Source organism: Mixophyes fleayi, chromosome 2 (assembly GCF_038048845.1).
Source record: "Mixophyes fleayi isolate aMixFle1 chromosome 2, aMixFle1.hap1, whole genome shotgun sequence".
NCBI lineage: Eukaryota > Metazoa > Chordata > Amphibia > Anura > Limnodynastidae > Mixophyes > Mixophyes fleayi.
In genome coordinates this window covers 343688178-343707792 of record NC_134403.1, presented here as the reverse complement: position 1 = coordinate 343707792, position 19615 = coordinate 343688178, and the positions used below count along the sequence as shown (strand labels likewise).

Genomic DNA, 19615 nt, shown 5'->3' with positions numbered 1-19615 from the left:
TGTTCTGAGACTGAATATTTTGTTTCGGAGTCACAGAAGCTAACGAAATTCGTTCTGATATGTGGATAGCTATAACAAAGCTGTTAGTCAGTGTGACAGGAATGAATGACTATTGTGCTGTCATTCTCTAAACGACTATAGGACCAGATCTGAAGGTAAATCGTGTGTATGCATGAATTGCCCAACCGGTTGGACTTTCAGTCCTAGGTACAATCCTTGTAGATAACAGATAGGTTTGAAAATTCTCCCAAGTGTATACCAAGCATTAGACTGGGTACACTATACAAATTTCTTCTGATGCAATATCCATAACGATTTTACAATTAAAAAAAAAAAAGTCCCGATCAGCCTGACGATTCATATGTACACTCTAAACCCATTTTACACGATTTACCTTCAGATCTGTGCTCTTCATATGTCATAACCATCGGCTGAAAAGAATGTGACTCTACACACTCCATAGAGATCTATGCACACTGCTAGTCATGAGTTCATGCACACATTGAATGATGGAATGATCTTGTTCCAATTCTGCAGAGATTTTTAGTTTGGTTTAAAAATCAAATGATAATCGTTCATCAGTGCAGCCTACACACTAATGCGATATCTGGCTGACCGGTTGTTTATCTTTTACTTGGCCTGATAATCGTCTGAAAACACTGTAGTATGTACCAAGCTTTACATATACATGTTTCTCTGTGTTACTGATAAGATTGGCTGGACAAGAACAGTGTTGTGAAGTTAATCATTACATTCTCTTAACTAAGGGTTGAACAATGCTGTCCAAGTATTTTGAAATCCCCAATTAAATCAAAATGATTTAAAATGACTGCTACAAAAAGCAATATGTAAAAAAAAAAAAAGACAAAAAATGACACAAAAAATCCTTGTTAACAGCATAATCTTAAAAGATAACACAACAAAAAATACAGCTTAGTTTTGGGTGGGGTTAAATGAGAGAGAGACCTTAACATCACCAGTAATACAAAGTTTCCACTCACTATATGAAAAAGAGAACAGCGTTAACTGGCTATACCACTCTCCTTTTAAGCCAACAATCAGCTTCACCTACATGGCTGCTATTTGTTGACCACAATTGTTTAAACACATATACCTCATATACAATATTTCACACTCCCTCCCGCTCCCTGCGCTCAGCCAATGACCTCTCCTCCACTCCAATCACCTTATCCCATTCTCGAATCCAAGATTTCTCCCAAGCTGCCCCCCTCCACTGGAACAACCTCCCATGCTCCATCCGACTGCCCCCTAATGTGTGCTCCTTTAAACGGGCACTTAAAACTCACCTCTTCCTCAAAGCCTACCAACCATCCACCTAATCCTCTCTCCATGCTAGTCTCATTACGTCTCTCTTCCCGACCCCATACTTGCTCCTCCTGCGCTTGATCCCTACTGAATCCTGCTGTCTGCTCGCCCTCCCTTTAGGATGTAAGCTCTTATGAGCAGGGCCCTCTTCCCGCCTGTTTCTATACCATTTCTTCTACTCCAACTTCACTATAATTGCTATGCAAAAATTCAAACAATTAGCATTTAACAAATTTAATGGGTTAACATTCGTATTGAGAAGATTTGCTCCTTTTTATATTTCTAGCTGTTTATCAATATTGTTGTTTTTAGCTTATCCCCATGTTTTTATCCTTGTTCTCCCATTAAATTTGTTAGCATAAATGGTGTAAAAACAAAATATGTGGCTAACAAGCACTTCCATATCAATCCATTAACATTTTAATAAATTAATTTATTTATTTAGTGGATATTTAGGCAATTGAGCGCAGTACATTGGTTTGAATTTTTGCAAGATATACAGGAAGAGATTCCTGAGTAGTGCAGCTCTTGCCCAATTGGAGTTGAGTGCAGATCCTTCTTTTTTACTATAATTGCTATGCCTGGAGCTTCTGGAGTCTTGGCATTTACTTGTTTATTGTTCTGTAGTGTTTTACCCTGTTTGTATTGTCACGGAAACCTTATAAATAAATGATGATGATGACAACAACAACAATAGACTCAATGGATTTCATGTCTCACGGTAGAAGAAGAAAAAGCTCTTTGCGTCATCTTGAAAAGTGTCAAACTAAATCAGCATTGTTCTGAAGATGCTGCTTATTTTGATGTATTTAAAAAATACTCTACCTTAACCGTTTATTTTATTTTTTCCCCCCACTTTCTTTTAACTGAAAGTCTTTGCCTTCCCTCTAGCATCTAACTTCACTTCCCCACTTTGCTCCTATTATCAACGGGAGCTAAATTAATGTTCATTCTGGTATTTCCAACCTTGACAGATTCTCTAAAGTCTTCGTTTTCATTTCCCAAATGTCAATGTATTTTGAGAAGTGTATTGTCAAAGGTTTGGGCACACTGTTGCTTGAAAGATACTTCTTAGGAAACAATTACTTTTTTATTTAAAGTGTTCAACCAATGAACACTGAGCACCATATTGCCATGGGCTTAAAGCTAGATAATCATTTAAAGTGGCTAAGTTAAAAGGTAAATCTTAAACAGACTGCGCTCTGCAAAAAGAGGAAGGAATGTTTTATACAGGGATAATCTGGTTGCAAAATCTGTTCCCCACCACCGATTAGGTTCTCTTTCCTAGAATATTAATTAATAAAATGCTAACACACAAGGTGACTTTGAAAATAACAGAACTGCTTCATGCCAAAACGTGACAACTATATGGCTTATATTCATAGTGGGCAATATATAATTACTGCCCCGCACATTCTGTGGTGTTTAAATGCAGATATATTGAATGTGTCATTGTGAAACATTTAATATATATGGATTTTGAAGGTCTTACAATAGAGTTAAAACATGCATATTATGGGTTCATTCATTGACTTACATAAAAATAGCTATATGTTGAAAGACAACCTATATAAAAGCTTTTTCAAGTATCTTCAACAATATGACCATAACAGGGTTTTGATAAACATGGCAGAGTGACAATTAATAGAGAACAAAGCCAGCTCTTTACAGATTTCCCATTATACGTTTACATCAAGTGTGAGTCAGCTTCTTCTCTAGCTTCCCGATTCTGTGCAGATTTGTGTTCAGAAACAGGTAAAAGTCACTAAAAGTTTTTTCTACATTGTTACATGGCTCAAAGAGTAGAAAAAGTATCTCTGTAACTATTAGTTATTAATAGTCATCTCAGAAAGTATAGCACATCCACAACTAAGGCTGGGTACACACTATAGAGAATTTCTTCCGATGCGATCTGGTTAACGATTTTACCAACCACTGAAAGTCCCAATAAGCATGCCGAGTCATTGGTACACACTATACACGTTTTACATGATTTACCTTCAGAGATTTGTGCTCTTCATCTGTTCTAACCGTCGTCTGAAAAGATTGTGACTTCTGTAAAGTACAGTACAGCACAGCCAATACCAAAAGATAAGTACATACCAATGCAATCGCTTGCGCACGCTGCGCACCCACGGGACCCGATGGACAATATTCTGTATAGAATATTGTGTCAGAGTTGACTGAGGCCCCAGTGAGATGCAGCTAATATATATACAGTCAGTGTTTCATTGTGAACAATAGAGATGACGTAGATGGTTTCTATAGGTCCAGACGTTGGGTGGGTTGGTGGTTGCCGGGTCGACAGTGGGGAGTTTTTAACACCTTAAGTAGGTTGATGTGGCGGTGATGGAGAAAAATGATAAGATGGTGACGTGGACAAAACCACGTTAAAAAAGGGCGCTTGCGTCGGGAAGTAACGCTCTTCCCCTGAGGAGGCCTGGGCTAGGCCCAAATGCATGACAAGAACCTTTTTAACACCCTAAGTAGCTTGATTTGACTAGAATGCATGAGTATCATGCACGGGTTAACGTGTGTGTGTGTGTGTGTGTATATATATATATATATATATATATATATATATATATATATATATATAGTGATTATATGTATGATACTGGCTATGAAAAGGAGCAGACCCCCTGGAGAGAGGACCCCCATCTTTGGATTCCTTAGATTGAATCAACCTATTACCTGTCTGGCCTGGACCCACCCAACATCTGGACCTATAGAAACCATCTACGTCATCTCTATTGTTCACAATGAAACACTGACTGTATATATATTAGCTGCATCTCACTGGGGCCTCAGTCAACTCTGACACAATATTCTATACAGAATATTGTCCATCGGGTCCCGTGGGTGCACAGCGTGCGCAAGCGATTGCATTGGTATGTACTTATCTTTTGGTATTGGCTGTGCTGTACTGTACTTTATCATAATATAATAATGTATTGAAATTGTTGACTATTTACATCTGTTTAAAATAAATCACTTTGTTCTTTGGACACACATACAATTGATTGGGCAATGCTTATTTTAAAACGATAGAATTACTTTAATAATTTGGGGGCTCGTGAGTTAGGAGTTACGTTACCGGCAGGTATGCAACGCTTACGATATTCGGTTCCTCAACAATGGGTGGATTGAAGGACGCGTCGCATAAAGCAGGAAAGAATGTAATGTGTTCAAGACCTGTGGTTCACTGTGTGTTGCGAAACCGAATGTCCGTTGTTGCATAGACTGAAGGAACGCTAATTAGAATCTAGGGACAAGAAAGAAAAATGTTTCTTTTTATTGTCATTTTACGTTTTGAAGTGTATTGCATTGCTGAGCGTATGTGTACTTACTGCTGTGCGTACGCAAACTTCCGATAGATTTGCCACGTGGTTGAACAATCGTTTTGATAGTTATTATATGCATAGTATAATTACTTGTGAAAGCCTCTGAGACATTATTACGGTTGTTGGGAACTTTCAATTTTCTGCGCAGAAAAGGTGTATATTGTGCGATTTTGTAACGTAGATACACTGTTTATTGTTGAGGTGCTCAGTTGCTGTCTGACGAGGCGGATTGCCCAACTGAAGGATGGTATACAAGGCAGGTATACCGAATGCGAAAACGAAGTTTTCGCAAAAGCGCTACCAATAGATCGCAAGGTTTGCTAATAATTAGTATTGGTAGGCAGTGCGATCCAATCGCACCGTTAGTGCGAATTGGTGAAGCAGCTAGGAGGAATTATACTGGAAAGGTAGGTTGATTGTATCAACTTGCGCTCCCAGCGATAATAAACTCAGCAGATTTTTGTGGTTGAGCCAGGGTATCGAGGAGCGGATAGCCCTTGGGGCCCACAGTGATATTTCTGTATTAGGGATCCTCGCCTGGTGCGAGCAAAGCGAGTGAACGCGGCTAAAGGAAATACGTTCACCGAGCATTATAGATCTCTAGCGGTGAGTATAGCAACAGAGTTGAAATTATTTGGTGGAAAGAACAGAGCATTGCGGTGTGTCTGTATTTCACATTTGGCCGGAAGGAACAGAGCATTGCGGTGTGTCTGTGTTCCGGGTAGAAAGTATATTGTTCAACATGGGTGCTAGGCATACGCTAGAGATTGCCAATTTACTGCCTAAGGAAGGTCTTATTGAGTCAGCGAGATTTCTCATGTGTGCAAAATATGGTGCATACGCAACTGTGTATTGTGACACGTAGGTCGAAATGACCAAAGATTGTGATAGGCCTTTCCCAACAACAGGGAGTTTAATGCAGAGGTACTGATTAAGTCAACGAAAGTGAGAAATGCACATAATCATTGTTTAAAATCGTGGCAAATGGAAGGTAGCACGTGGCAGAGCAGCGAACGCACAGCGGAAGTGAGTGTAAGGAAAAACATGTGTTCAGCGGAAGTAAGCGTACCGGAAACAAGCATTCCGGAAGTGTGCGTTGCAAAGCGTGGCGAACTGAGCGCAAACACGCCCCCGATAAATTCGGTCGGGGCGGGAAGTACAGCCAATACCAAAAATGTGAAAACTGTAACTAGTAAGTTGTATGTTGTTTTAAGTAACGTTAAAAGTAATGTTTCAGGACAAAGAAGAGGAACGGTCCCACCAGCAGGGGCAGCTGCTGAAAGTGGTGAGAATAATGAAAAGGTTAACACAGGGGGAGACATCCATTGTACTGCAGCAGCAATTTCAGCAACTAGTTTTAGTGATTTGGTAGACTTACATCCTGTCTGCACAGCAGCAGTTCCCAATCGGAAAGCAGACAGGAATAGTGATGTTCCCTTAAAACATGTAGCAAAGCATGATCCATGCACTAGGTCTGAAACATTTTCAATTTTGTCTGATTTCCCTGATCCTAGGAAAGATTTGACCAAATGTCAGCAGTTTATTAGATATTATGGTAATGTGTATGAGCCAACTAATAACGATTGGCGAGTATTATTGAAGACCTGTCTTCCTCTCAATACTGATATACAAAAGTTCATTAATGATTGTAGGTTGGAGGAGGATGAATCCTTAACCGAGGATAATAATCAGGACAATATTAGACAAATAATCACACGGTTGGCCACATATTTCCCAGTGATAGTGGACTGGAGTAAAATTTTTAGTATCCAGCAAAAAGATAGTGAAAATGCAACAGTCTACTTTTGCAGGGCTCTGATGGAGATGGTCAAATATACTGGGGTACCAGACATAAAAGGTAATCCATATTACAGAGAGGTTGCTGTTAAAGTTCTAATGGATGGCCTCAGGGAAAACTTGAAAAGAAGGGTGCAAACTTCATTACCATACTGGAAAGGAACCACTGTAAGTGCTCTCAGGGAGTCAGCTATAGAACATGATAAAAGTATAAATAAACAGAAAGAGACACTAAGTGATAGGGTAATGATAGTAAGTATCCCAGCACTAGAGGGACTGCACACACGACCACCAGCATACAACCCACATAATAAGAAACATAGAAAAATCTGGTGTTTTAAGTGTAACGAAGGCCATTTCGCAAGAGATTGTAAAAAAGAAGAGAAACAACATGAGTTGAGAAAGTGTTTTAGATGCACTAAAATGGGACACCAAGCACAGGACTGTACAATGACAAGAGCGGAAGCAAAGAGACTTGGCCCATCTAAGGGGGAATCACATAGACACCCACAGAGACGGCGCACACAAGTCTCGGAGACTTCTCAACAGTTTCCTGTGCACCTCATAGCAGCCAATGCCTTGGGGGAGAACCATAGTCAACCCTGGAGGTTAGGTCAGACCTGTAGTCCTACAACCAGGTGGGGTTTAAACTGTGGTAAGTACTAGTGTGCAGGGAACGGATTTTAAAAGGTAATCTTTGTTGATTTTGTTTGTTCATTTATGTTGTGAAATGTTTGTTTTCCTAAATTGCTAGCCGACGGCAAAGAATAGAAATGTTTGTTGTGTTTGCTGTTTTAAGATAACTATCTTGTTTTTCTTCTCACAGGTAAAGGGGACACAAAATGAGTATAGACTTAGTGATCAAAAGGGGAGATAGAGAAATAGAAGAATCACTCTTGAAAGACAAATTAACAATAGACAATTGGAACACTTTTGTTTTAGGCTGCAGTGACTCATGATAATTTGTTTGGCTGAGAATCATTATCCAACAATGAAGTATGTACACACTTTGCTCCAAAATATCGTTTTATGTATTTCAGAGAAAATATGAGTCACTAAGAGTACATTTTTACATTTCTCTATTATAAGTTAGGAAAGTCCGTTGAAAAGGTATGTAGTCAATGTTATACCGAGTTCTTACTGAACAAATGACGGACTGGATGGCACTGTTAAGACCCCCTAGTCAAGTATGGGGAGGGGTCATAGTTAGCAAATAGCTAAGGGGAACAGTGGAATGAATACAGCCATTTCCCCATAGAGTCAGAGTCCAATCCAGCTGTCATTTTGTTGTAAAAAAAATCTCCCTTTCTACATGTATGTTTGTATTCAAACCTTTGTATTCCCATCATTCATTGCTTTCCTATTTCCCATTCTTTACACAAATGCTAGTCTCTCTCTCTCTACCCTCTCTCTCCTCTGGTAGAGATAAAATCAGACACAGTCTCAACAATGGGGCTAAAACATATTTTATGTTTTTACATAAGACAAATTCAGAGATACACACACTAGATTGACATGAGTTACAGAAACAGTCAGGGGTTTTGTTTTCATGTGTATAGAAACTGCTGATTTTAAGCAGAAAGGTTCTGTTGCGGAAATACGATTCATGTTTTATAGATTGCATATCTGTTTTGTTTTATGATTCGTGCCTTCTGTACAAAAATGTGCCTTTATATGGAGGCACAAAGGGTGGATAGGAGATTGCTGGAGGTTAGGCATACAGATATGCATCTCTGTATAGAACATTGGAGTAGGATTTTTACTACAAGATACGACATAATGTGAAACCCTAGAAAATGTAGAATTTTCGTGTTTTATATTTTTTTCACCGCTAGACAGGCATGTACTGGATACTGTTATATTTGAAGGAAGTGTTATAGAAAGAGATCCCTTTGCTTTTCCCACTTAGTCAAGTAGCTGAATTTGAGGTACTGAGAATGACATGTGAGTTGCCAGAGGGAAAATCGATTGATATACATTGGTCTTTAGCATTTTTCTAGTCTAGAGGGCGATGTTGAGGTGACTGAGAAATCGTTTTATAGCAATACCAGCACATAGGACACTACATAGAGGACTTTAGACAGTGACACAGTTACCAACTGAAGTAGCTGCTAGTAAGGTCCACACTTACACGCACAACCATACATGGCTGTCACACCAGGGAGAACATAGCTGTCAAATAGATAGCAGGGTTTTATGTGACAGTTAACAAATCTATGTTTTGTTTTGTTTTTCGTTGTATTGTTTTAGTTTTAAAATGTGAACACACACACATGCACGCATACACATATTGGTTAATATAGGAAGATTTGTGTTACCTGAGGGATAAACTGTCTGGAAGGTGAAGAGATGTGGTGAGGAGTCTGGTGGACTCTGGAGAGATGGACAAGGTAGACTAATAGAGCCATCCCATATCCCTCCTGCTGATGGGTTTTCCTCCAGGTTAAACAAATACACGTCATCCAATTACCACCATGCAGGATCCTCAAGTATACACAGGTGTACCAATGAAATATGTCTGGGTAGAGGTATATTGAAAATGTGTCTAATGTATTACTGTATCATACTCAAAGCTTTTGTTATTCAATGTGATAGTCCTAGAGTTATAATAGATGATAGGGGTATTCATGTTATTGATAATAGATGTATAATGTATGAGTAGTGGTAACAAATCACATACTTTCAGTTAGCCATAAACCAGTGTGAACATAAAGTAGTGGTACTCGGTAGAATGAATTGAATAGAATAAGAGTTGGAACTTGATTGAAGTGCCACTAGTCCTTTCCCGCTACCAAAAGATCACCCCTGGGCAGACTCCTAACCTGTCAGTTTTTGAAATGTTTTTGACCCCTCGTGAGATGAGATTGTAACTGGGAGGCTAGGTTAGACCTTGAGAGAAGGTAAATAGTGAGACAGTAACCAAGAACGTCCAAAACACTGTTTCCTGAAAGGTCACACTAACTGTCAGGATGTTGGATCAGGAGTGTAAGTTGTGGAGCAGTAATCTCTTAAGCTTAGGTTATTTGCCAGACAGGTACCAGGTGTAGACTACCAGCCTCACGGCTTCAAGGGTAGCAGAGACACACTGGTGCCCATACCACCCACTGCAGAGGGGCCAACACTCAGAGAAGGGTCCAAGGGCACTCAAGAGTCTGTACTGGAAGGCCTCGAATGCAGTTAGTAGCACCTGAGCCAAAGGCTAAGACTGTTGTCCAGCATGAAGTTGTAGTTTTTCCTCTTTTGTGTTCTCTCATTTCACTCTCTTCTCAGGACAGTTAATTCTTTTGATTATTGGCAGGTGACAGAGACTGGTTCAGGTAATGATAAGGAGGTATTGGGGAGGAAGAAATTAGTAGCATAATCAGTCCGGCCAATTACTCTATTCAATTCAGGGGTAAAGGAAAATTTGGAAACCTTGGAGCTTGGAGAAAGTGCGAGGGGCTATTGTCTGAGTAGCATTACGTCCGTAAGTACGGCGACCCCATAGTTGAAAAGAGACACACCCAGCGATGCCAGTCCAGTAATATTCGGACTTGAGCAGGCATCATTGAGAATGATTATCATTCTTGGGAGGGTAAGGTTTTAGACCAAACAAAGTGCTAGGCGTGCTCACACGTGCCTCAGTGATTATATCAAGTAGGATTAGTTCTCTTTCCACTAAATATTCTTGAGGTACCCGAACTATAGGCAGGAGGTCACTAAGGGAAAAAGTAGGACACCTAGGTCCCTTAGTCTGAAGTCTCCCAATGCTTTGCAAGCCGATCACTGTTAAATCTGAGTATTGAGGGACTGGGAAGAACGAACAGACAATAGCCCGCCCACAAGTGTTGATGAAAAGAACTGGTGACATTAGATGTGTGTATATTAACGCAAGCTGAAGGAGATTGCATATGACATTATTGATAGACATAGGATGATGCTATTGATGAACATGAAGTGTTTAAATGTATACTGAGCTTAAAGACATGCGTTGGACAGAAGAACCTGTTAAACTTGAAGAACTGTAGTAGAGAATTCTGTATAGCTGATACACGTTCTACTGTACCATGTACCATTCCAAATAATGTATTAAGTGTTTTATTGCACCCTTGAAGGGCATACAAAAAGTTATCTCCAAGCTCCAGAAGTGTACGGTTTATAGTAGAAGAAGAAATCGTTTAGAGGATTAAGACTTTCTCTTATGATGACTTGTTTAGATCTACGAACAGCGTGGACATACACCAAGGGTGATTTGTATTACATAACAATGAAACGTGGTACTGAGATCCTGCTCATAACATCTTTAAGGTGATAGTTTATTGTACTAACAAAGGGTGGACTGTTGAAGTCGTATAATTGGATGAACGAAAGTATATTGGTTTAATATAGGTTTGCCGTGCGTATTGCGAAACGTACGCCACGATTTACGTGGCGTGACGCGATCGCACGGTAAAATACGCACGCACACACTCGCATTACAACAGTTAGTTATTTATATAATTTCATACTGGTTCTGTTACACTCTAATTCAGGAGCAGATAGTATTCGGTTTATTATTAGTCATATATATATATATATATATATATATATATATATATATATATATAGTGATTATATGTACATTGTAGTATTATTAAAGGTTTAGGTAATAGGAAAGGTGTCATGATATCATATTGAAGCCCTAATCATCAGCAGCTGTACAGTGCGGTCGGCGAAGAGATCGCACGTTGCATACTTTAGTTATTGATATCAGAGAGTAAACCTTTGTATGATACTGGCTATGAAAAGGAGCAGACCCCCTGGAGAGAAGACCCCCATCTTTGGATTCCTTAGATTGAATCAACCTATTACCTGTCTGGCCTGGACCCACCCAACATCTGGACCTATAGAAACCATCTACGTCATCTCTATTGTTCACAATGAAACACTGACTGTATATATATTAGCTGCATCTCACTGGGGCCTCAGTCAACTCTGACACAATATTCTATACAGAATATTGTCCATCGGGTCCCGTGGGTGCGCAGCGTGCGCAAGCGATTGCATTGGTATGTACTTATCTTTTGGTATTGGCTGTGCTGTACTGTACTTTATCATAATATAATAATGTATTGAAATTGTTGACTATTTACATCTGTTTAAAATAAATCACTTTGTGCTTTGGACACACATACAATTGATTGGGCAATGCTTATTTTAAAACGATAGAATTACTTTAATAAAATAAATGTAAAAATAAGATAATTATAATGACTATAAAGTGAAAATAAGAATAAGTAGATAAGCATAAAAATAAAAATAAATTAAGTCAATAAAAAGGTGGTGATCTTGCCTGTATTGTAATAAACCAAAAGGGACAGCTAGGGATATATGGAAAATGACAATAAGAATAACAATAAAAATAAACAAAGATAATAATAAAAATATCTATAACCAAGAATAGTGGTACACATGGAAATAGTAATCACTGTCATAAGGCAATAATATAGTAATACTAATAGATCCCATCATTCCTTAATATCTTACGTATAGTGTCAATGCCGAAATTGTGCGGTATGTTAGTATATAGGGCCTGGACATCTAACGTAAGAAAACAATAGTCCTCTTGCCATATAATGTCTTTGACTAGATGGAGAAGATGTGTAGAATTACGTATAAATGAATTTAAAGACTGAACCAGTGGCTGTAAAAAATAATCTATATAAGTAGATAGATTTGTAGTGAGACACCCTATACCCGAGATAATAGATCTCCCGGGAGGTGATATCAGTAACTTGTGAATTTTTGGTAGGTGGTAACAAATGGGCACAATAGGAAATGGAATAAACAAGAATTTCTGTATCTCCTTCGTAATAATATTCTGTTCAAGCATCTAAAAGAGTCTTCCATATAGTCTGATATTCAAAAGTGGGGTCATGTGTCAAAGTGGTGTAGAATTCTTTATCTAAAAATTGACGAGGAGCCTCCTGTCTATAGTCACTGATATTTTGGACCACCACACCCCCTCCTTTGTCCGCTGACTTAATAATGATGGAACTATCTTCCATCAGATCTTTTAAGGCTTTCTTTTCTCCTTTTGATAAATTAGAGTTTCTTTTTCTGGGGGATGAACACAATTTTTTAAAACTGTTCTATGTAAGTTTATAGAAACAATCTATACTAGGTCCTCTGACTTGTGTTGGATAAAATTCAGATTTGTTTCTGAATCTATTAAAAACAGTCTCCTTAGACGGAGAGTCAGTCGTGTTATTAATATCAAAAATTGGGTTATTTATGTCCACAGGCACTTGGTTCTCCTCCCATAGATCTTCTAGTATAGACAATGCTGTATCATCTTCCTTGTCTAATAGTATAGTTGTATAAAATTCATTCTTTTTCTTTTGTTCCTTATAAGCAAAGTACTTTTTACGGCACAGTGTTCTCGTAAATCTATTGAGTTCCACAAAAGTTCAAAAATATTTGGGGGATTCGATGGAGCAAAGTTTAATCCTTTACGAAGTAAAGAAATTTCAGCAGATGAAAAATGTCTGAGAGATTAAATATCCCTTTGGAAGTTAATGAGGTCTCCTTTTTTTCAGAGCACCCCAATCCTCTTCCTCCTATCTTACCTCTGTAACATCTCTGGACCTTTTGGGAGTCAGAGACGATAGTGGTTGAAAGGGATTTGCATGTCGAAATTTTTACTCCCATGGGGAGTTCTTGTCTAAAAAACCTTTCTTCTGAGGAAATTTATTTTTTGGGCAAGCTCCTGTATAGGAGCCAGTTCTATTATAAGTTTCAGATTCTCTCTGAGTAGTTTAGAAATGTTTAGTCAGTTTAAAAAAATAAAATCAAATGATAAAATGTGCTTTGGAGTGCTAAAACATGATCGTGGGAGCGTACACATTAATGCGATATCAGACCGGATGGTCGTTTATGGTGTGCAAAACCTAAAGTGCGTACCCACCCTTACCCCATGTGACTGGTGCCAGCCAAGAACAGGTTCTTCCCAGAATACCTCCAAAAGTATGTATGAGAAAATTGTTCAAAGGCTGCACACAGGTATCAGGTAAAGACCCATCCTATTAGGGATATTTTAAGGATGCGTAGTCATACTATGAAGTACAGAATTCCCCTATATCGTTCTAAATGTTCATGCTCATAATGCTGCAGGCAACACTGGCGCAAATCGAATGTTTCTCAGAAATCGTGTGTGTACATGTCCATTCGTTTACACCACAACCATTAAAGCGCATTTGACAGGATTCGGAAATCCACAATATAAACACCAGTGAATGCATAAACTAAAAAAAAAAATACTTAAGTAACAATTTTTTTACTCTCTTAAAAGGCATTTTTAATTTAATCTAGACTTAGACAACCTGAGAATCTCTGTGGCTCTTTAGGTGTTGTCAAACTACAAGTCCCAGTATGCCCTGACAGTTATCAGCTGGTTATCAACTAACAAAGCATGCTGGGACTTGTAGTTTGACAATACCTGGAGAGACACAGGTTGGCCAGGCCTGTTAGAGCACAAATCCAGTTTTATAGAGGTAGTCTATAGACTAGCTTTTGATTGGAAATTATTTACTCTATCTGCAAACAATATACAAAAACAACAGAAACAGGCTTCCTATACAGAAAGTCAGTATAACAGAAGTTCAACAGACAATGACTTGTCAGATACTATCATATTCAAGTTACATTGAATATATTACTAATGACATGAAAAGGATACCGTTCAGCCTCGTCTGACTAATCATGTTCTCCCCACAGTTTAATAATGGAAAATAGAAATTATGAAAATGTATACCTTTATTTCAGAGCTCTATAACCACATAAGAAACCAAAAAAAACTCATATACGTTCACCTACATTTGGAAGCCATATATTATACAGTTTGGTAAAAGCACAAATATTGAAATAACTGTATTAAAACAACTATGTGAGGAATCGTGTTTTCGCCTATAGAATGCTAAATTCACAGTTCAAAACATACAAATACTAATTACTTCACAGAAAGGGTAGTGGATAACTGAAATAGCCTTCCATCAGAGGTGGTAGAGGAAAATACAATAGAGCCATTTAAACATGCTTGGGATAGACCAGGGGTTGGCAACCCACAGCTCTTTCAGCTATCTGATGTGGCTCCGGAGTCCGGGTGTCAGTGGCATAAGGGGTGACAGAGTGCCTCTATGTCAACCCCCTTTGCTAAACTAATTACTATTTAAAAATATAAAAAAAGTAATGGGAGCCGGGAGAGGAGCGCTCCTCCCCCGCCGTAGCTCCCTGCTGGCTAAATGACGCTGAAGTGACCATAAGGTCACATCAGCGTCAGCATCATTCAGTTGACAGAGAGGGCGCCGAGGAGGAGCAGAGAAGAGAAGATCCAGGACATCACCTGAAGGTAAGTAAATAAAAAAAATATTTTCTTGGGGACTGCATAATAAAAAAAAAAAAATAGGACCTATAAGAGAGGGCTACATTATAAAAAAGGGACCTATAAGAGGGGGCTGCATAATAAGGGTTTTGTGGCTCCCGAGGTTTTTTTTCCTCCGGAAATGGCTCTTTGAGTGTTTAAGGTTGCCTACCCCTGGGATACACAAAGATATCCTTACAAAAAGAAAATAAGGATCACATATGGTTTGCAGTTGAAAAATAGGCAGACAAGATGGGCCAATTGTTATCTGCCGTCAAATTCTATGTTTCTATAATCATATTCGTAGTATAAATAGTAATATAAGATAGGTGGATTAATATTTGATAACATATCATTCTATTTTAATTCAGGATACAGTGTTCCTTCTTTATACCCTCCCTGTATAACACCTATGCTCATCATTGAGTATATTCTTTATATATAAGTGGATTCAAATATTTTTATCCCAAAAATGGAAAACATAAAAATGTAGTACTTTGACAGCAAAAATAAATAAATAAATTAACAATAAATTGCAGATATTGGTAAGTTAAGCTCCACACCATCTACAACAATAAAACTAATATTACAGGCCAGCACACAATTGAGAATAATTTTCACAACGTGTAACAGTAAAAATGTGTTACTGCAAACAAAAATATATTGTTCATCATGCTGCTAATTTTATGGCCGCACTTTGTTATGTTCAGACACTTCAACAGTAGACTAACAAATTAAATTGATAAAGATTCTATGGTTAGCTGAAGGGAGATGGCAGGAGACTATCGCCTATAGTGTGGATTGCAGGTACTTTAATAAATAGAAACGCAGCATGAAGAACACGGCTGCTCTGTCGAGTAGATTACTTTTAAATTCAACAGGATTATCATTTGTTCAGAGTGAATTCTTATTGTCAGCCCGGTTGCAGTGGCGTCAATGTAAATGAATGAGGTGTTGTGCTGATTAGATATGCTTTATAGTGGGGGAAAGGTTTACGTAGGCAAGGGGAAAAAAAAAAAAAAAAGATTATTAGATTTACATAAGGTAAAAATAGTATTTAACTGTTAAAAAAAATAAAAAAAAAAATATACCTTGCTTAAACTGGGGTATATCAGGAAACACGCAAGGAACAATTCTAGTCGAGCTCTAAACCAAAGAGCTACATCCACAATTGAGAACACAATGCCCCCGAGACTATCATTATAAATATAAAAATAATTCAACCTATAAATGAAACAAAAAATAAATCCTGGAGGCTTTCATATTAGAGCAGTTTCTTCATGTTCTGCTTTTTAAACTCGACGGGCTAGATTTAATAAACTGCGGGTATGCAAAGGTTTAGATGTTGCCTATAGCAACCGATCAGATTCTAGCTGTCATTTTGTAGAATGTACTAAATAAAAGATAATTGGAATCTGATTGGTTGCTATAGGCAACCATCGCCACTTTTTCAAACCCGCAGTCTAGTAAATATACCCCCAGTAGTGGGTCCTGCATCACCAGATCTTCACTCCTAATTTGGAGGAGATTTATATGGCAACATGTATGTATGGGTATGGACTGGTCCACCGGGGTTGCCCGGGAATTTCCCAGTGGGCCCCACACAAAAAAATTAAACTGTAAAAATAACTAAAACAATTTTGTTTTTACCATAAATAATTCTGGTTATCATTAAGAAAACACAAAGCTTTTAAAGAAAACATTAAAACTTTGGGCTTTAATTCAAAAAGTAATAAATAAGATTTTAGTTACTATTAACAATTTATAGCTTAGTAAAGGTTACCATGGTACCCACAGTCACATCCATAGTGGCTTTGGAACTTTCAAAGCACAAAGCCCAACCCCCTCCACCATCATGTGACCACAGATGAGCTTCCTGATTTACTCATTTGTGGTCATGTAATGACAGAGGAAGGATGGAAGGGAATGGGGTGCCACGGCAGCACAATCACACATTGCTGCTTCACAGACCTGGGTTTACACCAGGACCTTATCTGTATGGAGTTTGTATGTTCTGCTCCCCCCAGTTTGCGTGGATTTCCAGGCATGGTGCAGCCCTCTATCCTTCAAAAGGGCCTCACATTACCCTTAATCTCAGTAATAAGTTAAAACAATACATGTAGTCAAAGAAAGCTACACCTATCAGTAATAATATATCAGCATGTATTTGATACAACAAACAAATCTGACAATATACCAGGAAGGAGCGGGGAGTGGCAGGTGAAAGTTCGGAGGGCTGCCTGTTCCCTCTTACTGCCCGTGTGTGTGTGTGATAGAGAATTTAGACTGTAAGCTCCTTTGGAGCACGGGGGCAGCACAGTGGCTTAATGGTTAGCACTTCTGCCTCACAGCACTGGGGCCATGAGTCCGATTCCCGACCATGGCCTTATCTGTGTGGAGTTTGTATGTTCTCCCCGTGTTTGCGTGGGTTTCCTCTGGGTGCTCCGGTTTCCTCCCACACTCCAAAAACATACTGGTAGGTTAATTGGCTGCTATCAAAATTGACCCTGGTCTCTCTCTGTCTGTTTGTATGTGTGTTAGGGAATTTAGAATGTAAGCTCCAATGGGGCAGGGACGGATATGAATAAGTTCTCTGTACAGCACTGTGGAATTAGTGGCGCTATATGATTATGTCAATGACTACATATTCTCTGTATAGATTGATTTAAATAAAAGATAAATATTTACTGGGTGAGGATAGAGAATTTTTGTTGCAGTGGCAGTCATATATATCTACCACGCAGAAGAATTTTGCAATTGAACAGTAATACTAACATAACATACTAATTAATCTGCTGCTGAGTTAAAGCGATAGCGAGAAGGTGCAGGCATCATCTCATATGATTCTATACATGCATTACTGCAGGGGATGGGAATATAAGCTTAGAGGAATCCAACAACTGCTCTGCTAAAGTGAAAATATGCAGCATTGTTAAATTACAATAAGCTGTCCACAGAAACTGAATGTAAGGGAGGAAAAGAAAGGCCCAATCAATATTTTATCACATTATAAATGATCTCAGTGTCACAGAATTTAGATGATAGATCAGCATGCTATCAGCTATTAAATGATCACTTATTAATACCTAGTAAATCAGAGCACTAATAAGACAATACAACTAGGATTTTCTGGAATGTATTAACAATCACTAAAGACATTATGCGGCTATGCTAAAAATCTATAAGCAATTTCTAGGTTTCATGTGACTTGCCAATACAGAATGAGAAGAGAGAGATGAAAGGTTGGAGAGAATGGGGGGATCCAATATACACTGGCTTTTCCGTAATTGTACATTACATTTATGGACTATGAATTAGCATACATAGTAACACAACTTGCACATGGCAAACACATTAAATCAAAACTGTAATAATAATGTACATATAGTATCGGATATGAAAATAAACTTTAATTGAGGTAGTACTGTAGGTAGGCAATAGGTTAATTGAAGTAGTTAATCAATGGATAGATTTATGAAAGGTGGCATTACCGGTAATAGAATATTAGGCTTTACCCCAGAGGGGTATGGGTAGGCTTCACATATGTCCGTTTACTAATCCTATTTTTCTTCTGCTTTGCGGCATCATTTTTAAACAGGCTCTTCTGTCATATTACACCCAGGGAACTTTATCTTCCTTCTCTTTATGGTACCTATATACCCAGCACTAAAGGAAGAGAAACTAACAATGGCACCTATTCTGAATGGTAAGCTGTGCAAGCAGACTTACTAACATAACTATAGAAACCAGGTGAAGAAGTATAACAACAATAGTTTATATATTTATCCATTAGTATTTATAGTAAATACAGTGGGAGTGTTAAATATATGTATTTAGAGTATATTGAAAGCAAGCCCCCAGTTTTTATAATACGGTCATGTTTTTACTACTTACAAAAGAGGAATTAGGTCACGGTGAATGAGACATTACCAAATTTGTTTGGAATCGTTATTTAAAAGCAGCTTATTGCAGTATGCTATAACTGTCAGTCTGTCCCACATGCTTAATTGATGACTTGAAACTACATTTCCTGAAACCTCTTTAGAAATTGTGCTCCTTAAAAGTGATCGATACATTTCCAGCATTCTAGAACTGGCTTTGCTCAGGTGTAGGACGTACTGATGATCTAGAGAGGTATGTCATCAGGACAGCTATCAATAAGCAAAAACTAAGATCAGACCGCACTGTCTATTGACCACTTTTCAAGTACACAGTATGAATAAGAACCTCTTAAAAGAAGTATGAAATCACTATTTTCATTTGTGCGTACATTTTCTTGTTAAGCTGTAACTGATTTAATCATCTGGATCATTTTCCTATTTTAAAAAGCACATATTTTAATTTTCTGTTTTATTATCCGCATCAGTAGCTAAATTAGATTGCGCTTGTTTCATGATAAAAAACTCAGGAGTATATGAAAACATGTGTTATTTATCATTTTACAGTCATTTAAAAATAAAAGCCTTAAAAGATTTAGATGTCTTAAATATCTCCAGACAGAATCTAAGCATCAGAAAGGAGATGATCCTCTTACCCTTAACGTACTTACAAGTAATCTCATTACCTGTGCTCTGCTTGACTCCAATGCAATTACAAAAAAATACATTACTGTGTTCAACTAAACAAAATGTTGACAACTCAAATTGTACAAAGAGTACATTACTTATAACAGATATGGAAGTCGAGTATTGCAATCAATAAAGACTGCAATCAATCACGGCCACTTTAAAAACGGTATTTTCATAAAAATGTACTTGAACTTAGAGAAAAA

At 38.1% G+C, this 19615-nt stretch overlaps 1 protein-coding gene across 1 annotated transcript in view; it reads right to left on the bottom strand.

Moving 5' to 3' along the window:
* GBE1 (1,4-alpha-glucan branching enzyme 1) overlaps window positions 1-19615 on the bottom strand; it is a 96966-nt gene that overhangs the window by 35292 nt on the left and 42059 nt on the right. The window lies entirely within an intron of this gene.